Here is a 17926-nt window from a genome sequence, read left to right on the forward strand (position 1 = left end):
GCTAAAGTGATCACTGTTTAGAGACCTGAGAAATAAAATTGTGGCTGGGTCGCCATGCACCTCAGAGAATATAACTTATGTACTGGTGAGTCAGTGGTGTGACACCCAAGGAATGTATGTGCTTGTCCAGTGTAGTCCTCCCTCGCTCAGAGACCCCATTCCTAAAAGGTTAGTTAGGTGTTCCCCCGGGCTACAGCACAGCCTGGATCAGGGGAGAGGGGCTCAGCGATACCCCCTACCCCCAGGAGGCAGACGGCCGCCATTTTGAGAGGCAGGGCCTGAGGCGGGGCCTCTCTGGCCCCTGCGGTGTGGAGGCGCTGAGGAGAGGCACCTCAAAATGGCGCCGCTCTCCCCTCAGGTGTCCTAGCAGCAGCCGGCCTGTCCCCTCGCGCACCTTTGGGTATTGATGGCGAGCACTAGGCTTGCTCAGTGCCTCAGCAACTGGAAATTGTCGCAGCAACAGCAGGAGCATTAAGGTTGAAGGGAAGTGTAGGGTGAAATGTTCTTCTGTCAGGTGGGTATTTTCCCGGCATGTGGAAGCGATGGCACCCTTTTTCCGTGCAGTGGTTCTGTCACCCTTCTGTCCCCATCCCATACTTCACTGTTTTGGCGTCCCTCCTGCAAAGCTAGCCAGGCTTTCTGCTGAGCCGTGAGGGTTTTCTTTTCACAGTGCTGGTAACCAAAGAACTATAAAATGCCACTGTGTTCTTCATAGTGAGGATTGCTATTAACCACTCATTTGCTTTTCTCTCAGCATTTGTGATGTTGGGTGCCTGCCCTCCCAAGCCACGACACGGATAAAAGCCAGCCACCTAGGCATCCACGGGTCACATTTTCATTACTAAATCCTACAGGGCTATAGCCTAGTTATTTGTACTGTTAAGTTGCTGGGATGGCCCTGTCAGCCAGACCCCACAACACCGCCCAGGGGGTGGTTCAGGGCTAGCAGGTGCCCAAAGGCAGCCCAGGTGTGGGCACTGTTTTGGGAGATTTTGTGGGGAAAGGTAAGAGATTTCAGTGGTGTGAGACATAAGCCATGTGGAGCCAGTCAGCCTCAGGGCCAGAGAAGGCCCCAGGTGTGTTTACTTGTCTGTGTGAATGCCACCAGCACTCCCACACAGTGCCATTCTCTCCAGCAGCTGCTGTTGGCCTCTTTCAATGACTGCAGCTGTCTGTGAGGACAGGGGGACAGGCTCACAGGAGGTGTGTCACTGTGATCAGGTGTTGCCTGAAATCAATTGATCTGTGGGGGGAGAAGATAGCTGTGCTGCTCTCGGAACACAGCCTCTGGCAGCCAGGCTGCTCTGGCTTGGTGCCTCAGATGTCTGCCACTGCGAAGAAGCTTCAAGATGGTGGCTGTGCCAGCAGTAGCTGGGATGGCCGCCAGGCTGGGCAGACCTCCTCCTTCCACTGCATGTGCTTGGTGGTGCCAGGCAGTGGGAGGTAAGCACATGCTCCAGAAGGAAGCTGGCCCACCATCGTGGGCAGGTGAAAAACACATCCATAGGCTGAACAATCTTGTTCAACCCCTGGGTAGTTACTGCCTGACAAACTTAAGGAGGGCAGTTTTCCCTTTGATGTTACTGAGAATCCCACTGTACGCATACAAAGGGGAGAATGTACCCCTAATTAATCAGAAATCACTGGCAGCAGGTCACTGTGTCAAAAGAGTTTTGGCTGCACGTTCCTCACGGTTCAGAAGGGCCCCATTTCCACACAGGGAAGGACTTGCTTGGAAGCCGTATGAAAAGATGAAAAATAGTCAACAACTCTGAGAAAATTGCCTGTATGTTTATGTCAATTTAATGAAGAAATATACACTCCATTTTAAATGCCTTCTTGGTTTATTTTTTTTACAGAAGAGAAAAGGATGAAGAGGACACTGAAGACAAAACATGCAAAGAAAACCTCAACTCAAGTTTGGTTTTAAGTAGAGCAAGATGTTAGTGGAGCTGTATGGCAAGGAACTGTACCAGAATTTGGAAGTGCCAGACCGTACCTATACCACAGCAGATATTTTAGGTAAATTTAACTAAATATTATCGTCTTGTATTGGCTCAATTTTAGTGATGAGTTTAGTGAGGTTTTGTCCTGTGTATGCTCCTATATAGCACAAGTGTAGTATGCCCATGGAATTCACTTGCTCTATGGCTCTAGCAAACACACAGCAAGGTGTTAATATCTGCGTAAGACATTTTGCCTGAGGGATTCTGCTGTGAAAGGCTAATACTGGTTTCTTCTTTCGATGAGGCAAGTTCAATAATTAGCAGTAAGCAGTGGGGAGAGGGTTTTACTGACAGTAGCCAAGCCCAAGGAGGACAGTTTGAACTAACATTTGCTGTTACTGAATTCTTGCTAAATCCAGATTCTAGGAATTTACAATGTAGTCTGCAGAGTGTTTGAGTTGACTTTGACGCCAAGTTAGGAAAGGCACCTCTCCTTGAACAAAACCAAATCCACACAACTGTATCCATTGGTTACAATACCCTTTATTATAAGTAAAGCAACCAATTTTCTCCAAGGCATGGAGTGCCTTCATTACTCCTTGTGTTGATTTTTTTCTGAAAAAAATGTGTAAATAGTTTCAGAAAAATCCATTATTCCAGTAGAAGGATATGACCCTCAGACAGCTCCATAATTTTAATTTGTCTGATTATGGTGACATGCAGTGGCATGCCTTACAGTGTGATGGGACTGCAAACAAGAAGAGTCTGATGCCAAAATCACTTTCTGCTCATGATATTTTTGGGTTTGGTTTGTTTGGGGGAAAATTATGGCTGGTGAAAATATTAGATAAATCAAGGAAGTTTATGGTTCTTCCTTCAAATGCTATGTGCTTCACACCTGACCCAGAAGAACTATTTGAAATGAAGGACTAAAACCATCTCTGCACCACTTAAATTCAAGGCTTATTAATTCTAACTGCCTTAGCTGTGCCAAGCATCGCCAGCTGTGGAGGTGGATACACATCTGTTAAGAACCAGACTAACATCTATTTTGTGTGCTGGCAACTGTCAGAGTGAACAGTAATCATCAGCAGCATGATTACCACTTTATGTGTTGTCCCCCACATATGTGTATGTATTTATGGAATCATAGAATCAAAATCGTTTAGGTTGGAAAAGACCTTTAAGATCATTGAGTCCAACTGTCGTATTTACACATGTATTTAGGGATATATTTAGGATTATAACACATGGTTTAACCTCCTGACCTTCCTGGTGGTACCATAACACAATCCTTGAGAACATTCTCCTACCCCCACCCCTGTACTTAATCGATGTGAGAGGAGAGGAACAAAGATCTTCTGAGTGTAATAATAGTATGGTGTTAAGAGGCCTTGTCTGCCAAGACAGATAATCCTATGACAATGTAAATCTGCTACTTCAGTCCAAATTCACAGGTGGAATTCAATGCCTAAGTATCTTTAGCCTCCAAGCAACTTCCTAAACCAGGAATAATAGCATTCCTCTACCAGACAGGTATACCTGCATTAATGAGAATATCAGATCTCAAAGAGACAGAAGCCCCAGACTGACTTCCCTGGCCTCACCTGTCTGTGCTAATCTGTTTATAACACCATGCTGTTCCTGGCTAATATTGCCTTCAATCAAATAATATCCTGTTAAACACTAACTTCTCCTTAGTTGACTGCTAAACCACGAAGTGGTAGCTTCAGTGGCCACACCATGGTACTCAAACACAGTAGGTGAAAGTACTGCGTTACCACAGTTCTCCTCCTTCTGTGCCTTGTGTTCTCTATTGTATTCATTACTGGATTTCTGTGATGCATCACACAGTGGTTGTGTGTATTCTGGGAAGGGCCAAGCATGTGCTTGTGAGCTGGTTGAGCTCTCCATCTCAGCAGGAGTTGTTTCTTTTCACACAAAGACATGTAAATTTAAGGAAGCGTGTGCATTTGAGTCTTGGCTGAGGCCATAACTGATGTATGCTGTGTGATACTGATACATATTTTGTGATGCCAGTGCACTATTACTCTCACCTGGGAACTGGAAGCAATACCAAGAATTCCTTGTCAAGGGTGACTGTGAGGATCAAATGTTTTGAGGGGGGCAAGTAACTGCTGGAATATTATTTGTTTGGTACTAAGCAGATTTTTTTGTTGTTGTTGTACCCATGAATTTCTGTTGCCATAAAAGACAAAAATATACCATGGCTTTCTAAGAAACTCTGACATCAGTGCTAATACACTGTGACCTGCTTGGGGAAAAGAAAGAAGATAGATATGGAAGGGGTTGTATGCTGTATATCCATGGGAGTGTTTGAGGGCATCAGTGCATACCCCAGTCTCATCCTTTCTTGGAGAATTGTAGGGTGCAGACATTAAAGTTAATGGTCCATAGATATATAGGGGAGCAAAGAAGGAAATTAGGGTAGCAATTATTCAATCTGATGTTTTCGGAAAGGGAGATCATCTCCAAAGAGAGGAAGATGTTACATTCCAGTGTGTCTGAGTAGATAGATTTTTATGGATCACTCTTCAGGGCTGAATACAGAAAAAAATACCTTTTTCTGAAAAGTTAACCCTAGCCTGGTATCTGATCTAAAGACCATTAAAGCTACTAGGCATGTTTTTAACTTAAATAGAGGTTAGGTTGCAACCTTAATTCTGTCCTGAATATGGAGATTTTTTGATTCATGCAAAACTTTCTTTATTTTGTCATACAATAAAATAGATTTTTTTAACAAACACCAACAAAAGTGCTAAAAGACAGCCAATCTAATTATAATATTTCTGTCAGCACCCATTCTTTTAGCCCCAGAAGGAGCAGACTCCTGCCACGGTTCTGCTCTTCCACATAGTTCTGATTTTAATAAGAACAGGAGGAGGCCTATAGAGAGCGTAACATTTTCTGCAGGGGACCAGTCCATGCCTCAGCATTAATAATGCAGCAAATTAATGGTCTTCTCAAAGAACTGCTCTTTTGTATGATGACAGCCCAGTGTGCCATATTTCTTACAAAGCTATAGTTTATGACTAAGATGCTGATCAGATGTTATACATACATTCATGTCACAGATTACCAAATGGCAGTAACAATGGAGATATCTTCCAAGTTTTACACAGACTTTTTCTTTGTTTCTCTTTTTTTTTTTAATGAAAAGTTAATTCTCAATCCATCTCAAGCACTCTTTTTTTTTTTCTTTCTTTTCCTCATCTAACCACCCCCAACCCCCTCCCCCACCATCAATCTGTGTGAAATCTTTCCAGCAAGACCTAAAAAGATGTGATATCCTCTTGGATTCATGTTTCATGTGGAATCTCAAGCTGAGAGAGGCCTCAGGATAGAGCACTAACTGACAGGGGGACGGCAAGGCAGTTGGGATTGTGTAGGCGTGCAGAACTGAGGAACCAGGGCTGCTCAATATGTTTTTAATGAAACTAATAAATACAGCCATTGAATGAATAGAGCTGATTGACACGGGGAGTTCCTAGTTCCCCCCTTCCATCTGCAGCCTTTTCAGTAGCAGAACAGAATAAAGAAATTTAAAAAGAAACTGGGACATGTTTTTTCAAAGAAATGTTATACAAAATTGCAAGCAAAATGCTGGATAAAAGAAAATTGTTCTTTTTCTACAAAAAGCCTAACATGGTTTTTCCCATGTTCTTTCCACAGAAAAGAATCAAACCCTCTCTCACAGTTTCCAGTGAGCCAATGGAAAGATCAGTAATGGAATAGCTGAAAAAAATTCAAAGTAGAAATTGTTTTTCATTATCCTTTTCATGACAGGGGAAAAATTGCTAGGAAAAATCAGCTCTCCCACTGCTTTATAAAAAAAAAAAAAAAGAAAAAAAAAAGAAAAGAAAAAAGTAGAAGTGAGCTTTGAAATGTCTTGATGATAAAGACTGAGCATTTCCAAGGGAAAATGCAGCCCTGATCTAATTATGGAAAGGGGCTTGCAGCCACACAGCTCTGACCTCATCACACCATGCAGGATCAGGCAGCGCATTGTCTGCACTGGGTAGGATGTGGGTAGTCAAGTCTTTGAGTAGAAGAGTGCCTGCATTTCCACATACGTTCTTTTTCCCCCATTAGCATGTTGACTGTGTTTTCAGTTCTAAAAGATGGGAACAGGGATGATGAATGACCTTGAGGACAGCTAAACTCATATCACAGTGGTGTATTCCAAAGTGGGGAGACAGGCAGAGGAGTTGTTTAAAAATAGGTAGATAGCCAAAAATAAATACTATCAATGTCTGCATACCACAAGCTTAAAAATAATAACAGGTGAAAGCAGAGTGTATGACAGTGGAAGGAGAACTTGACGTAATGGGTATTTCTGAAGAATGGGGGAGTGTCAAAAATCAATGGGATACTGTAATACTTACTATAATCTCTAGAGCAAGGACAGCAGGTTAGGTCACAGAGTGAGGGGGAGGAAAGGGACTCGGCAGTTGCAAGACACCATTGGATCTATAGAGATAAGATTTTAGTAGCTGAAGAAAACCAGATAGTAAAAAATCTATGAATTTATCTATTAATGGCTGACAAGAAGCAACTATATATTAGGAGTAAATAAAAGGGACCACAGTGTAATTCTGAGCAACATCCTCTGGGTAAGAAGCATACCAAAGAGTAGCTTTTAAAAATTTGGAAAGGGGAATTTTCTTATAAAAAATACACAATCAAATAGAGAAGCTAGTGAACAAGCCATGGAATTGCGAGTAAGGATATTCAGATCTTTAGGCTGAGCAATGAGTTATTTTCTGAGAAACTCACAGTAGATTTTAAAGACTAGATTATCTAATGCTTGTTTTTCTACCTTCCCACCTCACACCCTATTACACTGAAATATTTTCCAAGATATTCTTTCTTCTGCTGTTCCCTTTTATATCTTCCTCCCACAGAACTGTTATAGCAATATTCCAGCTGTTTTCTTGCTGCTGTGGATATGCACAGAAGACTCCCATGCCGTTGTATAGATGATAGACCACAATGCCTCAAAGTATCCCTGAGCTGCTTAACCTTATACAGTGCACATTGCAGAATTCAAGAAATTAAAGTTGTCTGGGGGGGGTGGGGAGAGATGGGGGGGCAGGGGGCTAGGGGCTACTCCACAGAGGTTTAGGTCAAAAATATGCACAAGGCTTTGTAGGAACAGAACCTCCAAAAGTCGTGCAAAAGTGAAAAAAAACCCCACCTGTATATTCATAGTCACAACAAGATTATTTGTATTTGAAAAATAATTTAGCCAGAGCCTGACTTGCAATGGCTAATATTCTTATTCCGTAACTAGGTTAGTCTTGCTGGCACTCTATTGAATCCCACAAATATCCAAATTAAACTGGAGCAGTTCAGAAGAGGTTTTCTGTAACTCTCACTTCTCCTTCTGGGTCCTAAGTAAATAGGTGCATGGTGTGCATCATGCCAAGTGGCCAGCAAAGCTGAGCTCTGACAAGTCAACTACCAATGCATGTTCCAGGGTCAAGCTCACTGGTATTAATGGAATTTTTGTCTTAACAGTGAAAGTGGATCAGAGTCCCCTCTGGGCTGATCTGTTGTGAATGCCTGTGCTATTGATAGACTATTCTACGAGGATTAGTATTTTTTAAAGGTACAGAAAAAGGAGTCGGGAAGAAAAGAAATAGTAGTAGCATGAAAAAATATTTAATTAATTAACCTGCCTTCCCCAGTTCTTAGTTCTTTTCTTTTTTCTAGGGAACCATCTATTTAATTAGGGAGTTTTAATCAAATGAGTGTTTTTTGAAGATGCAGACAATTAGTACGCTGCTTGTCACAAGTTTAGCTATCAAGTGATACTTTTCAGGACTTATGCCTCCTATAGACTATCAAGCTGGAAACTTTGCAATGAAATGAACTTTCATGAGTAACCATTATAAGCACATGAGATTATCTCTAAGGAATTGATTAGATTTCTTTCAAATATTTCAAGTGAAATACACCTGAGATACTCCAATTCATGAATCACTCTTCTAGAATTTTGTTCTCTGGAGCTCAGATCCAAAATCACAACTTCTGCCAACCCCAGGGCTGGATCACGTTTCTGTGAAAATCAGAATCATTGCATTGGCTTTACAGGCAATACATTCAGGCTCTAAATGTCTAATTAAAATGTGAAACTTATTTGTCAAAATATTTTAGAAGTATTGGCAACGTTTTTCTACATGTGGGAACACTTTTTGCCATGGTCACAAAATTAGATGGGTATTCAAAAGATGTCCTGAAGACTTAGGAAAGATAGTTTTGCGTGGTAGTTTTATTTCTTCCTCTTTTATTTTGTTTTGTTTTACTTGCAATTTGTATGGCTCCTTGGGGCTAATTTATGATTTTCAAAAATGTGGTTAAGTAGTTCATTTACAGAAGACAAACATCAATAAAAAAGCCAGGTTCAGTCTTATGTGTACTTTGTCCTCAGGCTTCCAGAGAAACTGAAATGGTTCAGAAGTACAAATTCCTGTTAAAAAGTTGGGAATGTGTGCTATTTTTATAACTTGTTCCTCCACCTTGTTATTTAAATAACTGCCTCCTTGCCTACCCACCATATTTAGGAAAAAGAACTTTGCACAGACACATTGTATATGACAGGGGGGAAAAAGGGGGGGGGGGGGGGGGAGGATATAAAAAAAGAAAGAAAAAGAAAACACACAAAAAGATTCCCATCTACAGAGCTGCAGAAGAGAAGACATAGCCTCCAGTTCAGGAAATACTTCCTGTTCCTAAAAAGGTGATTAATCATGTGCTTTAAGTGCACACTTATATGCCTTGCAAATTTGGGGTAAAGGAGGAAATTGTGTGCTGAGTAGAACATCCTGGTTTTATTTCCTAAAATGTCTTCTTGTCTTTAAGATCTTGTTCTGTCTGACCAGACAACTGATAATCACAGGACAAAAATCGATCTAGGGCCTGGAGCAACTGATTGCCAGCAGGTCAGCTGAAGCGCATCCTGTGCTGGGGACTAATTGCTGGAGTTTTACAGTTGTTAGGGAATCTGCTGGGGAAGACTGTGAAACCCAGCATATGTATTTCTGATTTTATTAGTACAGGGAGAGAAATTGGGAACAGATCGTCATTCTTTACATTCATCCTCACTTGGAAGAATCTGTGTGCTAGAAAAAAAATATTAATGTACAAATTCTTATTTATATAGTGGTACCTTTGTATAGCTGGGTAGAAGAGCCTTCATTTGAGAATCAAGAAAAAAAATGGTACTGACTTTATAAAGTCATATAAATAGCTTTTCTGTAAATGTGAATCTGACCTCAAGTATTAGGAGCTCCAGAGTGAAAGTATAGCATTGTTAAAAAATAAAGGGGCAGAGAGGCTTAAGTTCAGGCATGTAATTGCTTTGCAGACATTCCGCATGCAAAAATAGAAGGCAAAAACTTCTTAGGAAAAGTAAGACAGTGTGATACATAAAGACATTTACCCCTAGGTAAATCGGGAGTAATTCTCCTGAAGTCAACAGATTGGTGTAAATTGAGTCTGGAGCAAAGCAGGAGTCTGAGATAATATTTGCCTAAGTTACCTCCCTTGTTATTGGGAGGATTGTCAGCTGCTGCCGCATGTATTTGGAGCTGCAGCACAAGAGGATAAAGGGAGAATGCTTGAGAACTAATTAACAAGTTACCAGCTGAACGTGTCTCATTATTTTGAAATGTAAATGTTTTTCTTGATTAAATGTAGACCATTAGCTCTACTCTATGATAGAGGAAGTTTCATCAGAAGTGAAAGAAGAGGAAGCAAGGAGCTTTGTGGTGTTGTGATGGACATTGAAATAGCTGATCCATTGGGAAGTGTCACAAGAATGTACAGAGAGCTGTTAGCATGAGCTTTTATATTTGAACTTATCCTCTGCAACTGGAGTTGAGAGGCTTTTACTCTCTTCAGGTTATGCAGAAAGGAAAAACATGACTTACACTGACCAGCAGTTACCAATCAGTTTAATGACAAGACAAACTCCTATTCAGCAGGATCTTGGTAACATTTCATATAAATATAAGTTCTAGTGTAGAACAGGCAAAAGTTTCTCCTCGGATCCTTACCATAGATTTTTATCTACTCCAGATGCCTGGAGTTCCTATTCATGAAAACAAATTTCTGTATGTGTAAAAAACCATGTGTAGTGGATTTAGACACATTCCCAATTGACTTGCACAAGAATAACCACCTATTTTAAACACCCACTGAAAGGCACATTTTTTTATATACAAGGTCAAATTCTATCCTGATTATAGAGCAGGATGAATGAAAAACATTGAAGTTAGCAAAACAACTATGGATAACAAAGCTGTCCTTTCAAAACTTCTGGTCCTGTGGTGTGGATTTCTAGATCTGAAATATGCAGTCAGCTTCCAAACAACCTCCTCTTGACCTATGTCAGGGAGCCAAGACCATAGCATTTGGATTTTGCAATCCACTTTTCTTCTGTCTTCTTTCCAAGTGCAGCAGGAGACTCCCCAGGTGTTTCATTACCAGAAGTCACAGTGATCTTCTGTCTACCTTGGGAGAGTGTTATATGAAATGCAGTTACCTATATATTGAATGACCAAAGGGCCAATAGAATAATCTGAAGTGTTACTCCATAGCTGTGCAGCTCAGTCACCCTGACAAAAGTACCATACTCTGTGTACTGCAACTTTCATGTAAATAGCAAGCAATATTTTTCATAAAGTTTGTGGTGAAGGCTTTGGGTAAGCTGGCCAAACTCGCAATGATGGGGTTATGTCCAGCTCCACTACAGTGGTTATTGCTCAAGTTCTTGGGCTACAGAGAAAATCTATGTGATTTTTGAAAAGATGAGCCCCCAGAACAACTGGAAGGTGTCATTATATATTGGCTAGAGCAGAAAATAATTCCTCTTCCTTGTTTAACAAGAAACCACCATCTACTTTTCTCCTCATTCTGTCCAGACACACAGTCAGGCTTCATTTTACCCATTCAACAAATAGAACCTTCACCACTAACATGAAAACATAGGCTTGTGTCATGCTAGCACCAAGAAGTAACTAGGGGCAGGGTGCCCATTATGCTAGGTGCTGCACAAACTTCTAAAGGAAACTATCTGTGATAAAGATGTTGACTTCTTGTTTAAGACAAAGCATCACTACCCTGGGTAGGAGGAGGTGGGGAGTTAGGGGAATGCATGGTTATAGAGACGAGCTTTGAGAATGTAAAATTGGTAAAGATTTTGAATTCCTGCCGTTTCTGAACCTAAGGCTCCAGTAATGGGATACCAATAGGATAGGTAAAATCGCATTCCTCTGAAATACCTTGTCTTGTATTCTGGCTTTATCAACTGGCTAGCAGTTGTTTTCACTGCAAAGTGAAACAAAAAGTGAAAAAAACCCACAGTGAGCATACCAGATGATTTTCATACGTGTTTAATAGAGCACGAGTAAAGCATTATCCAAAATGACTTATACCCTCTCAAACAATGATAGCTCTAGGAAAAAGCAAATATTGACACTTCAATAATGTTTGCCCAGCAATCAGTGAGCGGTATACAGCACTCAGGGTGTCTTTGTTACAGGAATCAATTATGAAAATGGAGAGCTGAGGTCCTCCAATTAGAAGTATATAATAAATGCTGACATTATTGAAAATGTGCACTCTGAATCTTTCTGAGGCTATGCATTTATCCACATCTCAGTCAGTACCACTTGAAACTTCCACTCCAGTTGGCTACCTCCCAGTATCCATACCTTTAATTTTAATGTTATCTCCTATGTGTGAAAATAGATGTTTGTCATGCTAGATCCACACAGCATCCACCTGTTCTGCCTTCAAAAATGATCAGTACCAGCTTTATCAGAGGACATAGTCCTGCAGCTGAGGAGATATTGAAAATATGCTCCCAGAGAATGTTTCCTCCTATTCACATTAACTGCATAGTGTCCTGACATAGACTTCATACACATTGGTTACATGACATCTGTCTTCTTCCTACAAACACTTGTTTCCTTCTCTCTGCTTGACTGATGCTAAGGTTAGCCTTCCCGTGTACCAAAACATTGAGATATGAAAATAAAGGGCTGGAGTCTTGATTAAATTTGCCTTTGCCACTTCATACCACCAGTGAGGCAAGGGGGTCAGCAGTCCCTCTACACACAGTGAGGACTGGAGTCGCAGCTCTTCTGTGTCACTGAAGCACTCGAAGCAGTTAAGAGATTAGTGACTTGAACCCTTAATGTTCAGTGAATGAAAGCTGGTTCCAGTTGTTTGTGTCAGCAATGCGTGGGATAGAACTTCTTACAGGAGAGATTCAGTGACCACTCTAAACGACTCCACTGGGGACAGATTGTTGTAACGTCTGTTTCTTGGTGCTATTTTCTGATTCTGTTAGCATTCACGAATGTCTCAACATCTAGCATTTTTCCATTACAGCCTCTATAATTTGTCACTGCTTCTCCCAGGACAAATATTTGCTGTGGAAAGATGAATCTGATTGGCTTGTTTTTAAGATCATAGCCTTTTCTTTTCCTTCTTTTCTGATAGCTTCATGATTGTTTTTGGCAGCTGAGTCACAAGAAGATGTTACACAAAGGGTATTTAAAGTATAATGAGGTTCAATGGAGTTGAAAGCTAAAGTTCATTAGCCTCACATTTAAGACTGTTAGAGCAGAGAGTCTGTAGTGAAGCATTGTGTTTGTCATTTGCACAGTGTTTCTGAAGAGCAAACAGCATAGATTCTCTGGACACTTACTGGCTTCCTTTCTGGCCTCGCAGCTGATTTTCATTTGCAACAGAGTCCAATATTGCAGAATGGAGATTGATGGAACCGTTCAGCACAGTGTCAGCAAGTGTATGTAACCTCTGCTCTGACCATCACCAAAGTTACCAGGAGAATGAATCAGAAAGGATTTGAGCAAAAGACAGTCTCGGTACCATAGTGACCATGCAGTTGCTAAGGATGTGATTAGCACTCTGATTGCAGGAACGGGAGAGTTAATTGCTATGTCCTCGTTCCATTTCTCCGGGGGAATACCTGTTTGCCAATTCTGCAAGACAAAAAAAGAAACAAACCACCCTCCTTTTGATTTTACAGCATCTGAGGCCAGCACCTGTTTGACAGTAAACATCTCCATTATGAAACTAGAATACAAAACTTTTATCAGCTAAGTGCAGCACATGCAATGCTAGCAATTTTTTTTTCTTTTTTCATTTCTTGCTATATTTTCTCCTCCCATGCACAACGCACTCTTGCTCACTTCCCTTTGGAAGTTTGAGAGCCTTTTTTTCCCCCCTGTAAATCTGAAATTCAGCTATTAAGCTGAAGAAGGCTCAGGGAAATGAACTGAAATGTCTAGTGAGAAGAAAAATGGCACTGTAAGGATGGGATAAAAAAAAAAAAGCTCAGGGTAATAGAGATTGATCACTCAATCTGTCCGTGGCCTCAAATAAAACTGAGTGAATTTAACACGTTAAGTTACAGTTAAGAAGCTGAGTTGTTTCTGTGGATATAATATAGTTTCAGATTATCATGGGGAGCCATTTATTTATTTCTGCATTTGTGAGTCATTTAGGCAGTCTCTTTATGTGAGTGAAAATATGTTTATTTTCCCACTCCCTGCTGTTGTGTGTTCTATTAATATCACACTAGTTGAAATAGATGGGCACAGTAGAAACTATTTGGTGTTGAATTTGTTTTTCAGATTTCTTTTTCTTCTCTTTCTCTTCTTCAGGCAGCTATTTTTATAAACCAGTTCAAAAGCCCCCAGGCACTTATAATACAAGTTTTCCTCCATTTTTAAAACACAAGGCTTAACCCTGCAATAACAATCCATGAGGATTCAGGAGCCTGTGTAAGGTCTATGATGTCTTTTATCCCTTTCAGACAAGATGGAGAAGATACTGTGTTTCCCTAGCTTTCCAAAACAAAGCATTGGGTACTCAGAAGTGGCTATAGTTCTGACTGCTTCTGTTTGATAAAATATTGTAAAATATATCAAATATTATAAAATATTTCCCTTATTTGATAAAAGATAAAAAGCTAGAAACTGTCCAAAGAGAAGCTAGAGTAAATAGAAAAAGAATGTTGCTGTGATATATACTGGTCCCTGTAGTTTACCAGAAACCACAATTAACATCTCCCCCTCCCTCACCAAGGTCATTCCTGGTAGATGCTGCCATAGATGCTGTTGCCCCTTTCCTCATGGCAGAAGCTAACAGGATGCTGGGATATATGCCCCTTTTCATACTCCCCATAACCTCTTCAGAATTGTTTCTCTTCTCTCTGCCCTTCCTATGGCTCCATTTGGATTTTACTCAAGTGTGGACATGCCAAGCAGTGATCTGGTGGCATGCCATGCTTGGCAGTGTAAGTAGAGACTATAATGAGGATGCTGAAGAGCTTGTTATGAGGTGAAGCACAACAGGTTTACAAAGGAAATCAGTGGAGAAAATTAATGTGAAGTGTTCCTAGCTGAGCCAAGCAGTTTCCAGCTGAGGGAGGTTACAGATGAGAGCTCAAAGTCCAGGAGCTGGTGCTGGAAGACCTGACTGTCAAATCTGACTCGGCAGTTCTTGCCTATGTTGAAATGGTGGGGGATTATAGCACCTGTACTTGATGGAGGTGCTCTCCAATTGGTGGAGGCAAGAAGATTGTACTGGGAGCTCCAGGCAGTTACCTGGGGGCTCCTGAACTCATATAAGCTGAACTGTGCTATTACTGCTGTCTGTAGCAGAAGCAGGATGGCACTGAAAATGAGATCGTCTTCACACCCTCAGCCAGCATGACCCAGTTAGCTTGCAGCAGGCATCAATCAGGATGTTTGCCTCTGCCTGTGACTGAGCAGTGAGTGTGACCTAGTGCCCCTGGCTAGGCTCTTGCTTTGCCCCCCATTTGTCTCCCCGTTATGTGTCACTCTCTCCTTTGTGCTGCATTCTGTCTAGGTAGCAAGGTATGTGCACTGTGGAAGAGGCACTGTCTTGGTTTTAAATGTCACTATCACATCCTGTCCAGCATGGCCCTGACCTCTTGGTGTTGGTCTTAAGAGCTACAGAAATAGAAATTAATACATAAATCCTCCCACCTTAACCATAAAGGAGGGGTGGGCTGGTCATGACCCCATGATGCATATTCCTACCTTCCCTAGGAGTCTGCAACCCTAGGTCATCATCCCATGATGGAACACACATTACCATCTTCTGAATGAAACCTCACCAGCTTTCTCCTTGTGGGAAAGTGCCTCTGTCTCTTTGTTCTTTCTTAATCGTATATTGTGGTTCACATACAACCCTTCTTATGTCCTTGCCGCTGCCAGTGGAAGGGCAGTAATTCTGAAAGGACATTAACATCTGTCATTTTGTACATGCTTCAGATAGATCAATGAAAGTGCCAGCTCTTTCAAAGATACCGCTGGACAGTAAGCAAATATTATGTAAAGTTGAAGAGCTACATAGACTGCTCTGCTGGCTTAGGCAAACAGATAAGAAGGCTTGAACAAGCTCCTGGAGAGGGTATCTAAAAAGACCAGTCATAGGGAACAAGAGATAGGAACAACAGACTGGAGGAGAAAGCAGGAAATTAAGGACAGCTATATTGGTGTCACTACTACTTTCCAAAAGTCCAAGGGAGATGTGTCAGCATCTACAAATAAGAGCAAGATCAAGACATGAGAACTTACCCCCTCATTGCCTCCCCCTTGCATTGAATGTGCTGGTATTATCTACATTCTCAGTCACTTTATTCAGCTGAGGAAACAAGCTTGGTGAAGCATGTCATGTCTTCCCCAGGAACAAATCCACAACATCTGAGTGTTTTTGATCTAGGACATAATTTTCCTTTGGTGTTACTAGCAAAATTGGTGGTATCACCTTATGAGTCATCTTGTACAGCAGCAGTTTTTGAAAGTGTTCTGCTTTCTAATGCTGCATATTTTTTAGTAAGTCTTTTGCCAAAGTCCTCAGGCCCTAGGAAGCCAATTTATAACACATTTCTTTTAAAATACATGTGCCAGAAACCCACACATTCAACATGTCAAGCACAGGAGCCTGACATTAAGTTCTTAAACCTGTGGCTGAGATCCTAAAAATAAGCACCAGAAATTTTAACTGGGATGAAATCTAAAGAGCTTCAATGCCACACCAAGAAATTATGTATTTAGTCCTTTTCAAAAGCCAGAAAATAACAAGAGACAGGGCTTGTAATGCAGGACTAATTTTCTAGCCTGTGTGAAATGCTTTACAGCATTTTACACTGGTTTCTCTTCAGAGTGATATCCATCCATTAGAGGACTGGACCAGGGTCCAGAAATTTTCAGCACTTCTTACTGTTGACCTGTTCTCTTGGCTGCAGTTTCACCTTCCTTCACAGCAAGGAGAGGTAGTGGAGTTGCTTTTTATGAGAGGGAGCAACTGGAATGTATCAAGCTCTTCCTAGGGGTGGATGCTGAATGAGTTGAGAGCTTATGGGGCAGGCCAACATGGGGGGCGCTGCTGTGTTTACTACAGGCCACCTGATCAGGAAGAGGAAGTTGATAAGGCCTTCTACAGACAATTGGAGGTAGCCTCACAATCACAGGCCCGGGTTCTCATGGGGGATGTCAACCTCCCTGATATCTGCTGGAAAGACAACACAGCTAGGCTCACACAGTGCAGAAAGTTCCTGCAGAGCGTTGATGATAACTTTTTGATGCAGGTGGTGGAGGAGCCAATGAGTCAAGGTACTTGTACTCACAAACTAAGAAGGACAGGCTGGGGATGTGAAGGTTGAGGGCAGCCTTGGCTGCAGTGACCATAAGATGGTGGAGTTTGGGATCCTGCGTGGAGGAAGCAGAGCAACAAGTAGGATTGCAGCCCTGGACTTCAAGAGAGCTAACTTTGGCCTCTTCAAGGACCTACTTGGAGGAATCCCATGGGCTAGGGCTTTAGAAAGTAGCAGGGTCCAAGAGAGCTGGCCAATACTCAAACATCACTTCCTCTGAGCTCAAGATAGCTGCAGCCCCATGAGTACAAAATCAAGCAAAGAGGGCAAGAGGCCTGCATGAATAAGCAAGGAGCTTCTGGCTAACCTCAAACAGAGGAAGAAAGTTTATGGGATGTGGAAAAAAGGAAAAGGCCACTTGGGAGGAATATAGGGATGTGGTCAGAACATGCACGGAGGTGATGGGGAAGCCTAAGGTCCATTTGGAATTAAATCTGGTGAGGGAAGTCGAGGACAACAAGAAAGGCTTCTTCATATACATTAGCAAGAAAAGGATGACTTGGGAAAATGTGGGCCCTCAGCTAAATGAGGTGGGTGCCCTGCTCATGAAGGACACAGAGAAGGCAGAATTATTGAATGCTTTCTTTACTTGCAGTCTTCACTGCCATGGTCGGCCCTCCAGTTTTCCAGACTCTGGAGGTAAGAGAAGGAGTCTGGAGAAAGACTTTCCCTTGGTTGAGAATGATCATGTTAAAGACACTTAAGCAAAACTGAAACCCACAAATCCATGGGCCCTGATGGAATGCACCTCCAAGTAATGAGGGAGCTGGCAGATCTTGTTGCAAAGCCACACTCCATCATCTTTGGAAGGTCATGGAGAACAGAAAAGGTGTCTGAGGACTGGAGGAAAGCCAATATTACTCCAGTCTTCAAAAATGGCAAGAAGGAGGACCCTGGAAACCACAGGCCCGTCAGCCTTACCTCCATCCCTGGAAAAGTGATAGAACAGCTCATCCTGGAGGTCATCTCAAAGCACGTGAAGGAAAAGAAGATCATCAAGAACAGTCAACATGGATTCACTAAGGGGGAATCATGCCTGATCAGCCTAATAGCTTTCTATGATGGAATGACTGGCTGGGTAGAAGAAGGAAGAGCAGTGGATGGTGTCTACCTTGACCTCAGCAAGGCTTTTGACACTGTCTCCCATAGCATCCTCATAGGCAAGCTCAGGCAGTGTGGGTTAGAGAGTGGACAATGAGGTGGATTGAGAACTGGCTGAATGGCAGAGCTCAGAGGG

The 17926-nt window shown here is 41.8% G+C and overlaps 1 protein-coding gene across 2 annotated transcripts in view; it reads left to right on the forward strand.

The window, feature by feature from the left end:
* The window catches only part of KLF7 (KLF transcription factor 7), a 112359-nt gene that overhangs the window by 69672 nt on the left and 24761 nt on the right, over nucleotides 1–17926 (forward strand). For both annotated transcript variants that reach the window (XR_008733524.1, XR_008733523.1), the window contains one exon: nucleotides 1860–2022. The gene's annotated coding sequence lies outside the window, so the exon portion shown is untranslated. The remainder of the gene's footprint in view (nucleotides 1–1859; nucleotides 2023–17926) is intronic.

This window comes from Falco cherrug, chromosome 8, assembly GCF_023634085.1.
Source record: "Falco cherrug isolate bFalChe1 chromosome 8, bFalChe1.pri, whole genome shotgun sequence".
NCBI classification, from domain to species: domain Eukaryota; kingdom Metazoa; phylum Chordata; class Aves; order Falconiformes; family Falconidae; genus Falco; species Falco cherrug.